General features: G+C 28.7%; 2 protein-coding genes across 8 annotated transcripts in view; one reads left to right on the top strand and one right to left on the bottom strand.

Moving 5' to 3' along the window:
• LOC105834792 (CCR4-NOT transcription complex subunit 2) overlaps window positions 1-22,039 on the top strand; it is a 182,525-nt gene that overhangs the window by 69,507 nt on the left and 90,979 nt on the right. The window lies entirely within an intron of this gene.
• The window catches only part of LOC105840586 (malonyl-CoA decarboxylase, mitochondrial), a 137,086-nt gene that overhangs the window by 26,720 nt on the left and 88,327 nt on the right, over window positions 1-22,039 (bottom strand). The window lies entirely within an intron of this gene.

Genomic DNA, 22,039 nt, shown 5'->3' with positions numbered 1-22,039 from the left:
GTGATACATCGTGCTGTATTTTCGCCAAGTTTCTGGTATCGCAGCCTGATAGCAAATATGTCAAATTTCTAGCTACATTTTATTAATTTAATGTGACATCATGACATATCTGTTTTTTTATTTAATTTTTAGTGATATATTGTGTCAACACACAATGTCTGATTTTTGTTTTGTTAATGTCTTTAAATTTTGTTGTACTTTTGCTGCATTTTTGAGGGTACATTGTGACGCAAAGTCTACTCGATTTTTGTCGTGTTTCTGTTAATGTTAGTTGAAACGGCAAACTGTAATTGCTTGCTGTCCAACTTTTGCCAGCATAATATGTGTCAAAATTTTTCAGTTCGTGCTCTCGGCAGGTTTGGCTATTTGGGTATATTGTTTATAGGTTTCACGATAAATTTATTAGCTTTCTGGTCCCAAATTCGTTTGGACATTCGTTCCATTTTTGTGATGTCCTCCTTTTTAATTAAATTGTCCCATAAATCCCGAATACTAAATGGCCAATCCGTAATTACTCCCCTGCATGTTGTAGATCTTTTTTCAATGAAAGAAATGAAAAATTTTTCAGAATCATTTTCAGACATATCCAAAAATTTATTTGTTTCTTCAATATTTTTAAAATCTATAATGGCTAAATTGGCTTTGTACATCTCTATTTTTAACGTTATAATTTTATTCTTTTTACACCATGTAATAATTCTTACACAGTTTCTACCTTTGTTTTTATCTATTATGCTATTACTAATTTTACATGATACTTTGATTGAACCTACAAACGATCTATCAAATCTTTTATTTCCTGATTTTAATTTAATTATTTCATGCTCCTCCATATCTTTAATATGTTTTAACATACCATTAACATTAATATAGATTTCTCGATCTATTTGAGCATTCTTTACTTGTTGGCTAACATCAATGTTTATTCTAACAGTTTCTACTTCGTTACTTACCACATTACTCGCACATAATTCCTCATCTGGCCTATTCAATTCTAATACCTTTTCTGTATCATTATTCAAAATATTAGTTTTTGTATGGCCTTGGGTGTCTAATTCAAATTCATCTGGCGCAGAAACCTTCATATCATCTTCAAAATTTTCATTCGAATCCTCTTCTTGATCATCTTCCTCTATGTCTTCGATTTTTTTACACATTCTTTTCAGATCCTTTAATTTCTTCCTCTTCGAATCTTGCGACTTTGCAATAGCTTTCTGTTTATTACCCATTCTCAAAATCCTCTGCTCCAGACTTTTGGACTTTTCTTCTCATATGGAGCTGTGCGTTTCCCCCGTCCGAACGGGGGAATACTCGTCATTTTTTTAGTCGTCTATCAATTCTTTATTTTTTTTTAATTACACCTCCAATCACAATCACTCTCTATCACCCGTGGGAGAATAGTAACTGTTATCCGAGTATCAGCGAGCCCTCTTGTCACGTCCGTACGCTACCGCGGCCGAGACGCGACTCTTCTGAGATAAGAGTAATACTTTGTGTTATATTTTATTTTTAGTTATTAAAGAGAGGAAGAAACACTTTATTTGAACCGGAAAAATAGAAAAAAAAAGAATAGATGAATAAAATATCAAAGCTCGGAATTTACAGTGTGTGCTGTTGATAAGAATTCACGGAGGTTCATCCCCTTTTAAATTGAGCGAACTATCATATAGAGAATTGGCAGGGTAATTCATAAAATCAAGAGGATATCAAAATAATATCAAAAGGATTATTTGAAAATGTACTTGCTAGTTTTTTAAGTATGCCATTATTTTATGGCAGGCCAGGTAAGAGAATAGTTACAAGTGTTATATATATTTTTTAAAATATCGTATTGCAACTGTGTGGCTCTTAAATATATCGTACCATCTTTTTTAGATTTTGAAATAGGTGAAATATGTGAAATCTTGTTTCAAATTATTACAACATATTATATAGGCTAGTGTCACCTAACTGGCTTGCCGATGACGTGGCCACAAGCTGTAATATTGGAGATGGATGCCAAAGTTACCTCTACGTCTGTCTATTTAGTAATTGTCATGCATTCTATGCAAGCTGGATAAGGCACAGAGATATACAGGTAAGTTTTTAGTCAAATCGAAAATTAAAAAGTAAGTACTTAAATACTTTGTTTCCGAAACAATATATTCTAATTAATACAATTCTTTTCATACATTTACAAAGATTACATTTAAAATTTTTATTTATATTTTTGATTCTCTAACTTATTTTTTTGTAAATCAAGGCATACATGACATGAAAGATTTCAAAATAACTATAAGTTGACTTTTCAAATATGGAGCGACATGTCATCCTCCTATATTTTACTTTTCATTCTCTTTGCATCAATTTAATATAGCATTATATTTATTGCTATTTTACAATTAAGATTGTAGTTAAATTGTAATGGTACATTTATAATTATATTGATTGTTCTTTTACAGTTGTTGATAATAAACATATTTTGCCCATATTTTAATTAATGCTCTTAGAACATATAGGGTGCGTTCGGGGAGCTCACTATTAGCGCTACGTAGCACTACCGCTGTTCGCGGAGACGCTGGATAGCGCTATCAAAATTATGATGACGTCACTGTCCGTAGCGTTTGACGTCATAAACGCGCGCTATCCATGCTACTGCTTCAGAGGTAGTGCATGGATAGCGTTTGGCTCAATCCCCACCATTGTCTGTTTAAACATCACCTGCTATCTCTCTTTTAAGGTTAGAGAAAATTTATGCGTGATCTTGAAAGAAGAAAATAAGAAATTGTTTATATGTCCTAATGAAAATATTTAATTAAAAATCTCTCTTCATTGAGAGAGAGAGAGAGAGAGAGAGAGAGAGAGAGAGAGAGAGAGAGAGAGAGAGAGAGAGAGATCTGTTTCATTAAAATTTATTAAATTTATTAAAATCTATATTAAAATTCCTTAATATATACTCACTTAAATTTGTTAAAATTTTTTAAAATTCATAAAATTTATTTTATTAGATTGTTATTTATTATATAAATAAATTTTATAAATTTTAATAAATGTTAAATATTAATTTTTTATAAATTTTAATAAATTTTAATGAATTTTAATGCATTTTAATAAATCTTAATAAATAATAAAAAGGGATCAAATAAAAAAGTTTCTGTGAAATATTTCATTAATATATTTCTATCAAGGTGATCAAGACTGGATCTTTGAATTTAATATTATTTTTCATCAAAATATGTATATAATAATATATACTATTTTGATTCATTACACTGCATGTACTGTTTGTCTTAAAATGCAATCCTTTTCTGTACCAATTGCAAATATGTAAACGACTTAAGTATCATTATTATCAATTAAATTGATAACGTAATCATATATTATTTTAAAATTTTAGTTTATATAATTAATGCAATTCAAGAGCGACAGTATACGACATAGTGCAAAAGAACATAAATTTACATAAAAAAATTATATTAGGCATAAGCTTCAAACATATAATATTATGTAAAATAAATATAAATTAATAATTAATTAATTTGATTTTGAATTGAGATAGAAAAATGGAACAAAATAAAAATTTATAGGAAATTGTTTAAATTATTTTATTTTATTACATATAAAATAATTTTAATTAAAGAGTAATATATAGGACTTATTAATTATTATTTAATTTATTTAAAAATTAAAAAATTTATTTAATAAGATCGTAAATAACTTTACTAATTTTTATTTTGTGAACTTCAATAATTTCAATTTCCATTGAAAAATTTAATTGTTTAATAATCATTTTATAATTATTAAAATATTGAATATAAAATAAATGTAAACAAATAAGTATCATATATATATAAAGAAAAATAATAATAAATATACTAAGTAACATTGTTAACATAAATAATTATTAATATATATATATAAACATTTTGTTAATATTGCTGGCAGTGGCTAATCAACTGCCCAACAGTGTTTGCTACGCTATAGCTGTTCACGGAACTCGCTATCACTACCGCGCTATTGGCTCCACGAACAGTTCAGATAGCGTTAGCGTTTGTAGCGTTAATAGTGTCTGCCCGAATGCACCCATAATCATGTGCCGGCTTATAATAAGAAATAAATGTGTGGCTTTTACGGAAATTTCTCAAGTTTGTTAACTTTGTATGTGACAGCCTATGTTACTTAAAGGCCATCATAGACCACATTCACAATAAGAGCCACGCTTTTGTTTCCCTTATTACAAGCTGACACATAAATGTATGTTTCAAAAGCTTTAAGTGAAACACGGACAAAATATATTTATTATCAATAACTGTAAAAGAACAATAAACATAATTATAAACTTATAATTATAATTTAGCTATGAATAACAAATTTTTTAAATGTGATCTTTATGAATGTGTATGGAGAGAATTTTATTAATTATAATAAATTGTTTCGGAAACAACAAAGTATTTAAATACTTACTTTTTAGTTTTTCGATTTGACTAAAAGCCTTATCGATATATTCCTTATGTGCCTTATCCATATATCCGGTTTGCATAGAATGCATGAGTTACTAAATAGACTAAGGCTGATATTCATAGTCGAATCTTATTTAAAGATTGTCTCAAGCAATGTCTTAAGATGCTAATACGACTCTGTGATTGGCTGATGGCATCTTAACCCATTACTTCCCAAGCGGACATTTTATAGTTGATTGGTTTTCGGCTCAGAAAAGTGATGAGATCACACGAAAACTTAAAATATGCTCTTCTACGTAAAAAGAGTTGCTCTTTCGGTCAAAATTTCAAAATTTTTTATTGGAAATTAAATATAGCGGCTCAAAGTTGATATAAATTTTTTCATCGATTATTGACTTTTTATAGTAGAAAACTTCGAAAAATTTTGTCCATGATTGTTGTAAACAATTAAAGTGACGGAGTTTGCCTCTTTAAAGTATAAACTATGATTATTAATTGATTTTTTAAGTAGTTCAAGTAGTTCAAGAGGGTGGATGCAGTATGGCGTCTAAATACATGGAAATTATATTTTATTGTGATATATGTGAATGAGCAGTTATTTCTCACGTTTTCGAGGTCGCTGAGTACGAATCTTTGGTTAATTAATGTAATGAATGTTTTGAAGATTTCCATAATTCATTACATAATTAAAGCTACTCTTCCTCAAACATTCTAAAATACCTCAGAAGCATATAAAATGAGTACCCTCACACATAGTTCGCAAATGGCCCTTTTCATGGTCAACATGATGCGTTAAGACCAGCAACCTTCTCGCGGTGCGCATTGGATAATGCTGATGCTGGCGGTACTTTCGTCTATTTTGAGTAGCTAGAAAGTAGACTCTCTCACCTTGGGCGCCAATCTTGTTCTCAGCGATTTCACAAATATATAAAATGAGTACTCGGACGCATAGTTTTTAATAAAGTACGAATTTCGTGGCATGTAGACATCATACTGTATTTGCCATTTTGAAAAATGACTAATTAACCAAAGATTCGTACTCAGCGACTTCGAAAACGTAAGAAATGACTACTCACACACATATCACAATAAAATATGATTTTCATGTATTTGGACGCCATAATGCATCCACCATCTTGAACTACTTGAACTACTTAAAAAAACCAATTAATAATCATAGTTTATACTTTAAAGAGGCAAACTCCGTCACTTCAATTGTTTACAACAGTCATGGACAAAATTTTTCGAAATTTTCTACTATAAAAAGTCAATAGTCAATGAAAAAATTTATATCAACTTTGAGCCGCCATATTTAATTTTTTATAAAAAATTTTAAAAATTTGACCCCGGAATCTAAAAGAACAAATCTTTTTACGTAGAAGAGCATATTTTGTTTTAAGTTTTCATGTGATCTCATCACTTTTCTGAGCCGAAAACCAATCAACTATAAAGATGGAACAAAAAAATTATGATGTAATTAAAGGTAGGTTTTAATTAATAATAATAAAGGTTTTGTATATGTTAATTTAGTTTGAAAAAAAAGGTAATTTAGATTGAAAAAAAATAATATTTATGAATTTTGATTTTAGATGAAGAAAATATACGAAAGTTTGGAAAAGAAAAAAGACAACATAAAGATTCGGAACGGAATACAAAAATTATTAATGTCAAAAATGAAAATGAAATTAAAGGTATTTTGAAAATTTAAAGTATGTCTCAATTTTTTGGTTTAAAAATATTTTAATTTCGTTGTGAAAATAGATTTGAAAAAAAAATCAGTATTACTCCCGGTACTTATATATATAGATAGATAGATAGATAGATAGATAGATAGAAATATATTTTTAAAAAATACCTTTAAAAAATTAATTTTAGAAAATAAATCAAAGGAAATTAAAAAAAAAATTAAATAATGAAGAGAGAAAGAAATTGAAGAATTGAAAAAAGGTATTTACTGATTAATTTAAAAAAATTAAAGAAATTCTTTTTTAATTAAAAAAAATTAAAGTTTTAGAAGATGAATGGGATGAAATTTTAATCAACGTACAAATAGAATTTGAAAAAAAAATAGAGAAGATGATAAAAGATGATATATTTAAAAATAAAAAAAAGGAAAATAGTATACAAGAAGAAAAACAGAATTTTAAAAAACGAAAAAAAAATTAAAAATATAATTTAATCAAATTTTAAAGTTAAAATTTGGAGAATATATATTTTTGACAGAAATTGAATATATAGAAATATAATTTGTATTAAAATAACTTAAAAAAATAAAATATAAAGAATAAAATGTGTACTGATTTAATTACAAAAAGTTGTGGATTAAGAAAGAATATATTTGTGTATGTGTGTTTGTGATAGTGTGAGTGTTGTGTATGAAAATGTCTATTTGCGATTAAAACGACAGTCATTTTATTTACAAAGGAAAAATTAAACAGCTGGTTTCACAAGCAATATAGTAATTTGTCGATGATAGATTTTAACGTTAAAGATCGAAGTTTAATTACTTTATTGCATTATCGAAGGCTTAAAAAGGAAGTATAATTATTACGAAAAATAGATAATTAATTAAATAGAAAACATCTATGTTTAAAGGTAAGTAGGGTTTAATAAGAGAGAGAGAGAGAAAGAGAGAGAGAGAGAGAAAGAGAAAAAATTTAAATAAATTTTTGGAGTTTCAAACTGCGATGAAAATTTGATGTGTGATCAGCAAGATAATTATTTAATTTGCAGCAAAAGAAAAAAATATTTACTTAAAGGAAATTAAAAGGTAAAAAAATTCGTATTTGTATAATAAGAATCATAGGATGAAAAAAGTTATTAAAATAGGTGTGAAACACATTTTTATTCATTAAAAAAAAAAAGCTTTTACTACAATTAGGAAAATTATTAGGAACGATTGATAATTACGATTAATTACGAAATTAGTATTTAAAGAAAAAAAAGCCCCAAAAAGACAATTAGAATATTTTTTAATATTTATAAATTTATTTTTTTAAACAATTAACAATAAATTTTTCAAAATATAATATAAATATATATTTGCATTTTAGTAAAAGATAAAAGTATTCTAATTTAGAAGATTGTTAGGCAATTTAATAATTACAGAAAGTGGGGAAATTTTTATAAATATATAATAAATATATAAAAAATATATATAAAAAAATAATTTAGTAAATAACATATTATTTTAAACACAAAAAGAGTGTAATATTTAAAAAAAGTTAGTTATCTATTCAATAAAAAAACAAAAAAAAATAAAAAAAATTATTATACAAAGTAGAAAACCTAACAAAAAAACCTTTTATTGAAAATTTAATAATTACAAAAAGTTGAGAAAATTTTTAAAAATAAAATCAAAGGAAAAATAGATTTTAAAAAAATTTGCAAAGAAAAGAATAATGAGAAAAACGTACTTTAAATACATTTTTGGTAATTAACTTGTAAAAATTCTTCTCTTTGAAAAACAGTTTTTTTTGACAAATTTTCAAAGAAAACTAAAAATTTTTAAAAAGATTACATTTTTTTAATTTAAAAATATTTTTATTTCGTTGGGCTTTTTTTCTATTAATTACGAATTGAAAATAGTTATTAATCATTCCTAAAAAGTTTCCCAAATGTTGTAAAAGCTTTTATAATTTTAATGAAGAAAAATGAGATTTATCCGTATTTTACTTTTTAAAAAAGAATTAACAATAAATTATAAGAAATATAAAAAATATGTATTTGTATTTGAGCCAAAGTAAAAGTGTTCTAATTGAAAAGAGTTTAAGGAAACTTAATTTTAAAAATGTATTTTAAAAAAAATTTATAAATTTATAAAACTTTATAAAACACGAAAATAGTTTAACATAAAAATATGAAAACAAATTTTTAGAAGGCACATCTTTATTTTATGAATAAAAATACGTTTTTTGTCTTTTAGGGGATTTTATTTCTTTAATTACAAAATAAAAATAATTATCAATTTTTCCTAATAATTTTACCAAATGTATTAAAATCTTTTATAATTATAATGAAGAATAATGTGCTTCACTATTATTTAACTTTTTATAAAAGAATAAACATTAATAATAAACATTAACAATAAACATTATTCTACAAAAAAAATACTTATACTAATTATTTAACAAAGTTGGATACTTAACTTAATTCCATTTTTACAAAAAAAAATTTACCTTTCTAATATTATGAAATGAAAAAAAGGAAGTGAAAAAAAGGAAATATTTGGAAAAAAAAGAGGAAATTTATGAAAAGGTAATAAAGAACAAAAAAATAAGATAAAAAAGTGACAAATATAAAGTGTATTCAGAAAAGTAAGGAAAAAAAAAAGTGTAAATAGTAAATTACCCAAAAAGAAAATAAATTGAGGAAGATTTTTTGGATAAAAAAGGATTAAAGTGAGTATTGTAGATTAAAAGTTCACATAAAGAATTAATGAAATAAAGGTTAAATAGTTAAAAAATAGCATAATAAGTAATTTAAATATATGAAATTGTAAAGTTAGATTTATAAGTTAAAAAAAAATAATTAATTTGTTTAGTATAAAAGGAAAGTATTATTAAATAAAAGGAAATTTTTTAAAAAAGAAAAAAAATAATTAAAAATTAAAAATGTATTTAATAAAAAAAAAATTAATTTTAAGTTAAAAAAGTTTTAATAAAAAAAAAATATTTATTGTCGAAAGTTTGAAGAAAAGTTATTTTAAAGAAAATAGAAGAAAAAAAAAGAATTTAAAGAAGAAAAGTGCGTAAATAAAGAAAAAAAAAGGTTAAATAATTAAAAAATAGCATAATAAGTAATTTAAATATAAAAATTTGTAAAGTTAGATTTGTAAGATTTATAAAAAAAGATAATTAATTTGTTTAGTATAAAAATAAAAAAAAGAAAGTAAAAATTTTCTTGCCAAAAAAAGAAAAAAAAGGATTAAAGAATTAAAACTATATTTAATTAAAAAAAAAACATTAATTTTAAGTTAATAAATTTTTAATAAAAAAAGAATATTTATTGTCGAAAGTTTGAAGATATGTAATTTTAAAGAAATTAGAAAATATAAAATATAAGATTTTAAAGAAGAAAAGTGCGTAAAATCTTTTATTTAAAAAATTTCAAAAATGCCTAAAAAAGGAAAAGGAGGAATTTGTCGAAAGAGAGTAGGAAAGCAAAGAAGATACGTGAAAGAAGAAAAAAAGAGAGCATAGAGGAAAAAAAGAAACGACTTGATGAAAATAGTTTAAGAAAATTGAAGAATAGAGAAAAAGAAAAAAACAACGTACCAAAACAAGATCAAGAGAATATAGCTGATGAAATTCCGCAACAAAGTAACAAAATAATTAAAGAGGGAAATAATGAGAGAAACATGGAAATTGGAGAAAGTATTAATTTAGAAAGGGACAATGAGGAGGCGGAAATTTTAAAAAAGGAAAATAAAACAGAAACAAATGAAGAAACAAGAAAGTCTGACATGAAAAGACGAAAATAAAAATATGGAAATGCAATATAATATGCGTAAACGGGAAAATAATAACAACGATAGTATGAATAATACGATAAAAGGAAAGGAAACGATTAAAATTCAAAATTATAAAACAAAGAGAAATGATATTGAGAATGATAGTGAATTTCAAAAACAAAGAGATGCATGTAGAAAAGCACAGGATAGAAAAAAAGAAAATTACAAGGCACGGTTAAAAAGACTTGAGGAAAATGCCAAAAGAAATTATATTAATAGAGCAAATGAAAATGAGGATGCAAGAAACAAAAGACTACAGGAAGATACACAAGAAACAAAATACTACAGGAAGATACACAAAGAAAGGTTAAAAGAAGAAAAAAAGAAAAAGAAAATAATTATTTGAAAGCATTGATTGCAAAAGACAATGAAATAGATCTTGAAATACATACACTAGGAAAAATGAATGTAGAATGTGAATACTGTAAATCTTTAAATTTTACCAAAGAAAAACCTAAAGACGGAAAATTTACATATTGTTGCCAAAAGGGGAAGGTACAATTAAAACCAATAAATTGTCCTGATTTACTAAAAGATTTATACATGGGAAATAATACAAGATCTAAAAAATTTAAAGATAATATACGATTATATAACAGTGCATTAGCAATGGCTTCAATGGGTGCACCAGGGAATAAAAATCCAATAGATGTTGTGAACTATGCTCCTTATTGTTTGAAGATACATGGACAATATTATCATTTAACAATAACAGCTATGCGACCAGAGGAAGGAAAAATACCACGCTATGCTCAGCTATATTTTTTAGATGTTGAAGAAGCAGTGAAATATAGAATAAATTTTAAAACAAATCAAGGATGTGATAAAGAATTAATGAAGGAATTGTCATGTTTAATGAAGGAAGAAAGTAATGATTTAGTAAAAACGTTCAAGATGATGCGTCAAGTAGAACAAGAACTAAATCCTAAAGGAAAAAAAGCGGTGAATATAACGTTGTCTTTTAGTAAAGATCCAAAAAAAGATCAAAGAAGATACAATGCGCCTCAAGCAAACGAAATAGCAGTGGTATTTCAAAATGAAAATGGAGAACCACCATTTGAAAGAGATATACGAATATATAATAAAAATTCAAATGAAGTACAACAAATTTCAATTTTGGACAAAAGATGTGATCTAATGAGTTATCCATTATTATATCCATTATTATATCCGTATGGGAATGATGGATGGCATAAAGACCTAAAAACATGTAATCCTAAATATTCTGGATATAAGATCAGTCAAATGGAATATTATGCACACCTCTTAGCACCAAGGAAGGAATTTAGTCAATTTCAAAAGGCCAGAAAATTGAGATGTCAATTTATACTTGATGCCTATATGAAAACTGAAGCAAATAGACTAAATTATATTAAATTAAATCAACCAAAATTAAGAGCTGAAATTTATTCGGGATTAATGGATCATTTAAAAAATAAAGTACAAAATGATGGAATAAAAGTAGGAGTACCAGTAATTTTACCATCTACATTTATGGGAAGTTCAAGAAACATGCAAGAAAGATATCAAGATGCAATGTCTATGGTGAGAAAGTATGGTAAACCAGACATTTTTTTAACCATAACATATAATCCACAAAACCCAGATATTAAGAATAATCTGAATGATTGTTTAATAGAATTTAGACCAGATGTAGTAGCGAAAACATTTAATTTAGATATTAAAGAGATTTTAAAGGAACTAATTAACAAAAAAATATATGGAAAAATAATAGCTTATGCAGGTGTTATTGAATTTCAAAAAAGAGGACTACCACATTTATATTTACTTGCAATATTATGTGAAGAGGATAAACCGAGACTAAAAGAGGTAATTGATAAGATGGTATGGGCAGAAATACCAGACGAGAAAAAATATCCAGAATTGAATGCAAAGGTATTGAAACATATGATTCATGGACCATGTGGAGATCTAAATAAAAGATATCCATGCACAGGAAAAGATGGAAAATGTTCAAAAGGGTATCCTAAAGAATTTTGTGAAGAAACAAATGCGAATGTAAATGGATATCCAAAATATCAACGTAGGAATTTAGAAAAAAAATATATTGTAAGAGGGAGGGAAATAGATAATCGGTGGGTGGTGCCATATTCCCCTTATTTAATAATGAAATACGATCGACATATTAATTTGGAAATATGTTCGTCAATAAAAAGTGTAAAATACTTATATAAATATATTCATAAGGGTTTTGATTGTGCTGCAATAGAAGTGAAAAAAGGAGATGGAACAAAATTAATCAGAATAGATGAAGTAAACTCATATCTAAATGCAAGATGTATAAGTACGCCAGAAGCCATGTGAAGACTGAACGGATACGATCTTTTTATGAAGTCGCATACAATAATAAGATTAGCAGTACATTTACCAAATTGTCAAATGGTATATTTTCAAGAGAGAAAAGAGGAAGAAGCAGCAAGCAGAGAAATCAATCGAAATACAACGCTAACAGCATGGTTCAAACTGAATCAAGCAGATGAAAATGCATTGCAAATGCGATACACAGATATTCCATATCATTATGTTTATGATAAGAAAGAAACAAAGTGGAAACGACGTATAAATAGGGGAGAGAAAATAATATCAAGATGATATACAGTAGGTATAAAAGATACTGAAAGATTTTATCTAAGACTACTACTTCTGCATGTAACAGGAGCGAAAAATTTTGAGGATATTAAAACTATAAATGGAGTACGTTATGAAACTTATAAGGAAGCAGCGATAGCTAAACAATTAGTAGAAACAGATGATCTATGGGAAAAAACAATAGAAGAGGCAATAGAATCAAAAATGCCAGGAGAACTACGAGAATTATTTGCATACATATGCATCTACGGAAACATAACAAATGTACCAATAATATGGAATAAATACAAAGAATATATGATTGAAGACTATGTTAAGAAAAATAGTGAGAATCCTGAAAATATGGCTTTAAACCATATTCAAGAAATTTTAAAAAATAATAGAAGTAGCTGTAAAAAATATCAATTACCAATTCCGAAACCGATAAATAAATATGAAACAGAATGTAATGTGGAAGAAGAAAGAAAACGCGGTGAATATTTAATAACAACATTAAATGAGGAACAAAAAAACGTATACAATAAAGTCATGAAAGCAATAGATAATGATTTAGAAAAGGAAAAATTATTTTATATAGACGGTTTTGCTGGGAGTGGAAAAACATATCTATTTAACACATTTATGTGTGTATTAAATGGAATAAACGAGAAAATTTTACCATGTGCATCTACAGGAATTGCAGCAACACTAATAAAAGGAGGAAGAACATATCATTCTCTGTTTAAGTTAACAATTCCAATTGATGAAGGTGCAAAATCAAATATTAGAGGAAACACAGAGGCAGCAAGAGAAATCATTAATGCAAAACTAATCATATGGGATGAGGTGAGTATGACTGTAGGACATGCTTTAACAGCAGTAGATAAACTATTAAAGGAATTGATGAGGAATGAAAAACCATTTGGTGGAAAAGTAGTATTATTTGCAGGAGATTTTAGACAAAATCTATCTGTAGTGCCTCATGCAAATAAAGCAGCAATAATAGAATCAACAGTGAAATATAATCCAATATGGAAAAATGTTCGTGAAGTGAAACTCACGCAAAATATGAGAACTGTAAACGAAAAAGAATTTGCAGATTGGTTGATAGAACTTGGAGATGGTAAATTATCGAATACGGAAGGATTAGAACATGATACAATTGAAATTCCCCAGGACTTTGTTATAAAAGGATCATTAATAAATGAGATTTTTAATGAAAGAATTACCATGGAATGGATTAGAAAACATCCAAACAGAGCAATATTGTGTCCAAAAAATGAGGAAACATTTAAAATTAATAATGAAATTCTAGAAAAAATGGAAGGAGAAGTAAAAGAATATGTTTCAATTGACACAATTATAAGTGAAGATGCAGAAGAAGAAAGAAATTATCCGACAGAATTTTTAAACTCATTAACACCTTCAGGAATGCCAGTACATAAACTAAAAATAAAGAACAATGCAACAATAATCTTAATAAGAAATTTAAATACAAAAAAAGGATTATGCAATGGAACTAGATTAATAGTAACAGATTTAAAAAAAAAATACAATTTATGGAGAAATTCTAACAGGACCAGCAAAAGGACAAAATGTCATCATTCCAAGAATAGATTTAGTAAAAAGTGATTGGGAATTACCATTTAAATTTAAAAGAAAACAGTTTCCAATAAGAATAGCTTTTGAAATGACAATAAATAAGTCACAAGAACAGACTTTAGAAAAAGTCGGAATATATTTAACAAATCCAGTATTTGCACATGGTCAACTTTATGTAGCATTTTCAAGAGCAACAAAAAAAGAAAAAGTAATGATAAAAATAGAAGAAAAAGAAAAACAAGGAAAACTTATTGAAAAAGGTGAAAAGAGTTATACAAAAAATGTAATACACAGAGAGATATTATAAATTAAACTATTAAAAAAACATAGAAAAAGAAAAAAGAAAAAAGGAAGAAAAATGAAAAACAAAAAGAAAAATAGATGTAAAAGAAAAAAAGAAATTAAAGAGAAAAAGAAAGAAATAAGTGAGAAAGAACAAAGAGATTATTATTTTAAAAAAAGAAAGAAAAGGAGGGGGTTTTAGTGGGTAGTCCAAGGTGGAGGGTCGCAACTGAATCTTGGAAAAAAAACACCCGCGAAAAAAAAATGCCTTGGGAGTCCCACACAACCCGGAAAAAAAGTAAACGTAACGGGTGTGCGTAAAGGCATTTCCCCCTACCAAAAAAAAAGCTAGTATTATATAATATTCAGAGAAAGAATTACTTACCCAAGAGAGAGAGACATAAAATACACACAAATGCATATATATGTACATACATGCACATATATATGTACATATGTATATGTATAGATATTAATACTTAATATTATCCCCCTCCCCCTCTCCCTCTCTCTCTTTCTCTCTCTCTCTCTCTCTCTCTCTCTCCCTCTCTCAATTTAACAATAATACTCTTTCTAGCACAATAATTATAATTTATTTACATGTTAAATAATGTTACTTTTCTTACTTTTTCTTATTATTTCTTAACTACTAACTTTCTCTCTCTCTCTCTCTCTCTCTTTTTCTCTCCCTCCTCCTCCCTCTCTCTTTCTCTTTTCTTACTCGGTCACTCATTTTTCTTTTTCTATTTTTCTAATTTAGGTTCAAATAAAGTATTTTTTCTTCTCTTTCTTTTAATATAATAACTAAAAATAAACCACAACACAAAGTATTAATTTATCTCTAAATACTTATTTCCAATAAAAAATGAAAATTTTGTGTAATATATTTATCTGATTGTACTACACATAGTGTTATACTAATCTTCAAATTGGACACAGCCGTATTTTTATCTATGATATAATAGGCATATTATGAACATGAATTAAAATGTAATTAGAAAAAAATATAACCAATATAACTTTGTTTTGTTAAATATTTTAATTCAATCTGAATTTCGATCTTTAATTAAATATAGACTTTAAAATTGTCTTAAGGATTTTCATATATATTATAAAAAGAAATGAGATATCTGACACTACAAAATGAGTGAAATCCCAACAAAATCACCTTTAAAAAAAAATGTATAAAAAAGCGCCAAGTATACACGCGCATGAAACGCCCTCAAAAATCTATTTTTGTACAAAATAATTTTAATTTGGCACTACAAATGTATGAAATTTTAATAAAATTCTCTTTTCCCACCAAAACAACAAAAAGTTAATTTTCTCTACAAAAGTAATGATATAAAGAAAATGCGACAACTATGAAAATGGATGTTTATACGAACTAAAACATCCACTTTTACAAATAATTATTTGTACAAATATTACAAATAAATATTTTAATACAAATTTTACTACAAAAACTTGGCGCCACTAAACTGAATAATTTGCCAGCTTTCTTTCTTCTTTCTGTTTATAAGAAAGCGATTTTTAATATCTCAGTCTCTTAGGGCCGGTTGTTTCAACTTCTTGGTAAACTTATCTACCGGATAGGTGTCAATCTTCATTTCTTTTCTTAAATAAATAAAAACAAATATTTACTTGATAGGTAAATTTACAAAGAAGTTGGAACAATTGAGCCATATGCGTACGTTTGAATATGTCTCTCTCTTTCTCTCTCTCTCTCTCTCTCTCTCTCTCTCTCTCTCTCTCTCTGCGTAAGTAGCTTGTGGACGTGTTTGTCTGTCGCTCCGCCGTTTTTGGCCTTTTTCTGCTGTTCTTTGCCCTCCGGGGCTTTTCTTTTGTAGACGCATTGTCAAGGGCGCTATTTGCTTGACGCTGGTGCATGTTGAGCCAGTGAGTATCTTCTTGCGTCTTGCATTTCTGTGCATCTTGTGCTTTTCATCGACAATCTTTCTGCTACCGGCTCGCTGGCGTCCGTCGAACCGCTATTCTGCGCTTGCGTTATCTGAGCACGTTGTGATCACGCTTTATCCATCAACACACCGATTTTGCCAGCTGTTCATATACAACATTGTGACATCTGTGAGGCTTCAGAGGATCTAACTTCAACGTGATATCTCAGCTGATTGCCCGCTATCAGTGACTGTGATTGGTTATGTTTACATTTAGTACTTACTACTTATTTTTTTGTGCGCTAGTGCTCACAATTTCGAATGTCGAAGTATTCGAATATAGACTTACCTATCTCGCCCGTCTGTGCAAGATGTAAGAAAACTGTCGTGACTTTACTTGTTGAATGCGGATGCAAGAGAGTATTTCATCCTGGATGCGTTAAAGCTTACTCCGTCACTAGGTACGTAAACACGTGTTGCAAATCACTATCCACATCGTTAAATCTGCCTCTCACTCCTGCGGTCGATAATACGGTGCGTCCTTTCGAATTTAATTCCGTTGGAATGGCTTCTGCTGCGAGTGACAGTACTCAATCGAAATTGCAAGCGCACTGATACCGAGCCGTTAGATTCTCAAAGTACTGCCTCTGCTATTGGCGATGATCCCGCTCACTCTAGCACTCGTGTTCATGCTCAACAATCTCATATGTCAACAAATGATCTTTTCATCAAATTAACGGAGCAAATTAGCGACTCTTACTCTAAAATTGATACCAAGGTCTCGACTTTTATCGATAATCAATTGCGCACGAATAATCGCAAAATTAGAACATGATAATGCAACTCTTATGCGTGAACTTAATGGGATCTCTAATCGTAATGTATACGTCAACGAGCTTCTCTCCGACACCTACGAATTATTGCAACTGACAAAGCGATTGGCTAAAGAAAGGTCCTACAAATTTGTCTGGGTGCGAAGCAAAGTCAAACGTTCTGACGGCGAATCCATCATTTATATCAATTTTAAATCTGATCTCTCCAAACTAGAGTGACTAGTTCGCCCGACTTCTTGCTGTCTGACCCACCGAGTAATCAGCTACAGGTGGCTCAATTCAACGCTAACTCTCTTCGTGGACATATTGATTTCCTCAGAATTCATTTCCAAACAAACTTCTATTATATTATCTCAGTTGCAGAGACATGGCTCAATGACGACATCCATGATGATCTTGTTGCGATTGATGGCTACTTCCTCATTCGTCATGACCGTGTTAGCCATATGGGTGGGGGTGTGGCCTGTTATATACGTAACTCACTCATAGCCAAAGTCTTAGCTTCTTCAAGCAGTGCTTATTTTAACGCCCCTGAATACCTGATTATTGAAATCGATTGTTGGGCAATAAAACTGTACTGTTTGCCTCTGTCTACAAGAGACTCAAGGGATTCCTTCTGCACGATTTTACTGATTCTTTAATGAGCGTTTCACATCTTTACAAGCATATTATAATTAGGGGAGATTTTAACTGTAACCTTTTAACTACCAACCCTGGTAGAAAAATTTTTCAGAATTTTTTAGATTTTTCTCAGAATTTCTGATAATTTTTCTGATTTTTTATAAGAATTGGAACGTTTCTCAGAAAAACTTAGATGAAAAATGAAAAATTCTGATTAATTCAAAGAATTTTTGAATATTTCTAAATATTTCTAAAAAAATTCTGAGAATTGATACATTTCATGTATCATGATGATACATTATAACATAATTATAATAAAAAAAAATATATAAATTTACGTTGTTTCTCAACAAGCATCATTATCCCCACTACACCATAGTCAAATCTGGCATTGCTTAACTTCTGCGATCACCCATCCAACTATGAACCGCCGTCGATGTTGCTTGACTTCGAAGATCATACGCAACCTATCACTTTGCGATGACCCATGAACACTTGATGCTCATGAATACATATTTGTTATAGATCAGCCTAACAAATGTCAGAAACATGAAACGTATAGTTAAATAATATTTATAAATAAATATAAATCTACAGTTTTTTTACTGATTTTTACATATGCAAAATAACATGTAGAATAACTTATAAAAATGTGTTTTTGTTATGTTCTTTTGATAAAGTTAAATTATATCTTAGACAGCACACAATATTTATACAACATTTACAAAATATTTATAATATTTATTTGAATATTTTATAAATATTTATTCAAATATTTTATAAATATTTTTGTGGTCTTAGATTTATCAGATCATAAAGATGTATCATAAATATTATAAAAATGTTTATGAAATATTTATAAATATTTACAAAATATTACTTGTACAAATCTTTATTTTTTATTTACCATAAATATTGTATAAAATGTTTAGTCTATATTTTAATAATATGTTGAATACAGATTTTTTTCTTTATGTACTATATATAAAATATGTATAAAATATTTATATAACATTTTTTTAAAATAAATATTTAAAAATATTTATAAATATTTATCATAAATATTGTGTGCTGTCTAGGATAATTCTAAATATTATAGAGATTGATGATGATTAATATATAGTCTTTAGAATTAATAGTTTTTTTATGTTTGTTTATATGTTTATATGTTGGATTATGTTCATACAAATTAATAAAAAATAAACGCATAAAATTCAAATTAATATATTTGCTAACCGAGAAGTAGGATCGAATTAATACGTCATAATAACGTCACGGAATGACGGCGAGAAATAGGACCAAAATATTACGTCATAAAGACGTCATTAAATAACGTCAATATGCCGTCATTTAAATGTTATGATTGCATTTTGATCATAGGATCATTCATACCAATATGACCAAAATTTGACGTCAAAATGACTTATCTTTGCTACCCAGGATATTTCTCAAAAATTTTTATACACAGATTTTGAAATATTCTGAGATTTCTTGTTCGGTTATTTCTGAAAAAAATCTTATTATTATTCAGAAATTTTCATTTGTAGAAATATTACAAATTATAAGAATTCTCATCTAATTATTTTTGAAAAAATCGGAAAAATTTTTTTAATTTCTCAGAAATTTTCATATATACAGAGATTGAAATAATCTGAAAATTCTCATTCGATCATTTCTAAAAAAATCTAAAAAATTCTTAGTATTATTCAGAAATTTTTTTCCACAGAATACTGAAATATTTTGAAAATTCTCATTCAATAATTTCTGAAAAAATTTGAAAAATTTTTTATATTTTTCAGAAATTGTCATACATAAAAATATTGAAATATTTTAAGAATTCTCATTTAGTCATTTCTGAAAAAATTTGAAAAATTTGTTATATTTCTCAGAAATTGTCATATATAAAGATGTTGAAATATTCTGAGAATTCTCATTCAGTCATTTCTGAAAAAATTTGAACAATTTTTAATATTTTTTTTAAATTTTTCAAAATTTTTTAGAATTTTTCAGAAATAGAAGAGATGAAAAATTCTGAAAAAATTTCTAAAAAAATATGAGAAATTTTTCCACCAGGAAACTTTGAAGCCAATCATTTGTGTGAGCTTATGTCTAGTCTCTCTCTTAATATTATTGACTCTGCAGCCACCCATCACACAGCCTCTTCAGACTCATGGCTTAACGTGTTTATCGTAAACGATGTAAATAGGGTTTTTTATTTTGCTAAATCTTCGTGCCCTTTTATTGCCGGTCATGACCTCATTGAATTATATTTTATCTTGATATGAACTTAGAACTAAAACGTCTCATTTCGCGGCGCTGTTGCAGAGGTATAGACAGCTCTAGGATCCTTGATTATCTAAGTTCCATGTCAGATGAGGTTACAGTCGCGTTCGATTCTCCTTCAGAGAACACTAAGGTTGACAGCCTTTGTGCATTGCTGACTAACACTCTTACAATGGCACTTGATACGTTTGCTCCCATCCGTGTATTCGAAATAAGAAAGCCTTCTGTGCGATGGCTATCTGATGAACTTAAGACTCAGCTTCGTACCAGAAATAAGCTGTATAAGCAGGCACGGCGAGCTAATAGTCTACTCGGCTATGCTACTTATAGACATTTTTGTAATCAGTTAAATGCTGACATTAAACGAATTAAAAGTGAGTTTCAATTCAACTCTAATTAATATTACTGAACCTGCTAAACTGTGGAGAGAACTTGCTCGGCTGGGTTTAGTAAAGTCTTCTCTACCCTCTCCTCTACACTATTTTACTCCTAATCAACTCAACTCATACTATGCCTCCATTTCCAATACTCAGTCTCCATGCTTACTCTCGGACTTCTGGTCTGCCATTACCTTGATCACTCCTTCATCAAACCGCCCTGAATTCGTATTCTCTCTTATATCATCTGGCACTATCTTAAAGTTAATTGCTGTGAAACCTTTGCACTCCTATGCGTCTAGCTCTGATGGTATTCCGCTTTACATCTTACGAGTCACTTGGCTCTTGGTCTCATCCTGGCTTACTTCACTATTTAACTGTTCTCTTGAAACCTCAGTATTTCCGTCTTAATGGAAGCGCGCGTATATCCATCCTCTTTCAAAAACTCGAATTCCTTCATCTCCAGCAGATACTCGACCAATAGCCAATCTTCCCGAACTTTCAAAAGTGCTTGAAAAGATTGTTGCCTCACAGATCGCAGACTACCTTGATGAGCACAATCTTCTTGATCCAAGACAATCAGCGTACCGACCACACTATATCACTCAGTCTGCGCTTTTACGTGTCTGTGATGATATTAAGAAGGGGATAGACAATAGACTTATAACTATCATGATCCTCTTTGATTTCAGCAAAGCTTTTGACACTGTTCCTCATCTTCATCTCCTTATCAAACTTAAAAAGATAGGCTTTTCAAATGATGTTCTGTCGTGGATGTTCTCATATCTAACCGGCCGATCTCAATCTGTCGTAGATGATGCTGGTAACTGCTCAGACTGGTTGTACACATCGTCTGGTGTTCCGTAAGGTTCGGTTTTTGGCCCTGTCCTGTTCTCTCTCTATATTAATGATATAAGTGATGCCTTGTCTCATGCTCATCATATTCTTTTCGCTGATGATTTATTTGACCTGTCCACCGTCGAATATTCTCCATGGCTTGGAGTTGGCCTCTGTGGATGCGAATGCTATCTTCAACTTCGCCAGTGCTAACTCTCTTAAACTCAATCCTTCCAAATCAAAAGTGATCATTTTTGGCAGCCATATTTATGTAAACAGCATTGATCTAGAGAAGCCTCCATCTATCTTAGTAAATTCCACACTTCTTCCTTTTGTTAGTGAAGTCTTGGCGTTGTTTTTGTGTCTACTCTCTCCTGGAAGAAGCATGTGTTGCATATCTCGCGGAAGGTTCATTTTGCATTGCATAGATTAAAGTTTAGTAAGGGCTCTCTTTCTACAGAATTACGTACTAAGCTTGTCACTACTCTGATTTTGTCTTATCTCAACTATTGCTGCCTGGTGTACCATGATTTAAGTTGTGATCTTAATGTTAAATTGCAGAGACTTGTATCAGGTTTGTCTTTAATCTTAGACAAGACGAACATGTGACCTCTTATAGACGCCGACTTGGATGGCTCTCTGTAAGAAATAAAAGACTTCATTTTCTTGCTTGCCTGACGTACCGTATCCTTTACATGTCTTCTCCATCTTATTTGCATGACTCTTTTATACCATGTAACCCTGATCTGAGACGATCCGAGCGTTC

Source organism: Monomorium pharaonis, chromosome 6 (genome assembly GCF_013373865.1).
Source record: "Monomorium pharaonis isolate MP-MQ-018 chromosome 6, ASM1337386v2, whole genome shotgun sequence".
Taxonomy (NCBI): Eukaryota; Metazoa; Arthropoda; class Insecta; order Hymenoptera; family Formicidae; genus Monomorium; species Monomorium pharaonis.
Note: the sequence above shows the minus strand (reverse complement) of the source record. Positions and strands in the feature narration are given on the sequence as shown.